We start from the raw sequence: 1832 nt of genomic DNA on the forward strand, positions 1-1832 counted from the left end.
CTTCCTATTATGTATTACCCAATCAAAAGATATAACAATCATCAATGCGTTACAATTTTAATTCCAAAGCTCACTTAAATAGACTGTCATTAATATGTCTAACTCATGTAATCATCATAATTGATTTTTTTTTTAGCTAATAGAATATAAAATTATTTAGACAGCATTATATTGCATTTATTAATTTTTCATTATCAAATTCAATAATACATTTAAAAAAAAGTCAATTTCAAGAATCTTTGTAACAAAAATGGCTTGAAATTTAAAAATATTGAGGTGATAGTATACATTTTAGTTTTCTCTATACATGTGAATAATTAATAGTTACTTATAAACATAGACATAGGTATAAGTGTATAACATAGAGTTATGGGAAATGTCTGTATATATACCTATAACATAATATAAGGTCTAAACGTGATTTGCAAGAATTGTACCTATTGATTATATAAGCAAAAATAGGTTTTAACATTTTAAGGTTGATTATGACATATGTTTTTAATGCAGTAATAAAGCTATTTTTTATGTTTTGGGCCGCTTTCTAAAATTTTCCCACTAGGTTACAAGTAGGTCACTGTATAATGGATGATATTAAATTTGAACTCAATGATATAATATCATTGTATAAGAAAAACGATTCTGAGCGAAGACGGTATGCCAGTCTAGGTATAAGACAAATTAAATACTTATCTATGGTATTAAAAAAGATTGACCTATAATAGGTACCTACAATAAATTCCAAATTAATCATATCACAATATCCATTAGGTACTTATAACGCGTTATATATCAACAGCAAACCGTGATACTATCATAGATAAACAATAGTATACTTTAGAAGTTTCAAGTCCCCACGAATAATATTATACAATCACAACAAAATAACTAAAATAGTTATTCTAGGTTTTTTAATATGTAATTTCGTCCAAATTTGAATTTAAAATGACTATAAAAATAAACTGTGGTAATGTATTTTTTAGATTTTTTGGTAACAGAATAAACTACTTACATGGAATCTTGCTTTAAATTTTCAATATTTAGGTATAAAAGTTGAACATTTTATAAATGTTCAACTACAAATTCAAATTTTAAATTTGATTAATTTTGTTAAAATTCAATCTTTAAATACTTATTGAAAATTATTGTGCCTATATGTTTTTAATATTTTTCAACTGCTATTGTAACAATATATCAGGAGCCTTGTATTAATTTTTTACACTTTTTGGCCCAACAGATAAAACTTTAGTGATATTCATAGAAAAAAAAATAAAAAAAAGTAAATATGAAACTGTCCGTAAACAGCTCAAAAAATGTCAAAATATTTTGAAAATTTTATCAAATATAAGACTTGATAAAATTAACATTTAGTGAAATTCTCGTGTCTCTACAGTTATTCGTTTTTGAATTACAACAAAATAAGGAAATTTATTGCTACATGAGAAATCGAGTGAATATCCAATGTTGTAAAAATTTGAATTTAAAACGATCATAAAAGTTTAATTTGACTTTCTTATAAACATTTTTTTTTTTTTTTTGATAAATGTACATAATCTTATAAAGAATCTTGTATTACATTTAAAATCTTAGATTTAAAAAAAAATTTTTACGAATTCTTAACTCAAAATAATTTCATAATTTTCGTGATTTTTCCATATTTTGTAAAAATTTTGAACTTTAAATGCTTATAAAAAATAACTTTGACTAAAGATTTTTAATATTTTTCACCTGCCTTTGATACAATGTACTAGGAGCCTTCTATTAATTTTTCAAGCTTTTTCAACCAATAAATAAAATTGTATTGATATTTTTAGAAAAAAAACTAAAAAAAAATG

Source organism: Acyrthosiphon pisum, chromosome X (genome assembly GCF_005508785.2).
Source record: "Acyrthosiphon pisum isolate AL4f chromosome X, pea_aphid_22Mar2018_4r6ur, whole genome shotgun sequence".
NCBI lineage: Eukaryota > Metazoa > Arthropoda > Insecta > Hemiptera > Aphididae > Acyrthosiphon > Acyrthosiphon pisum.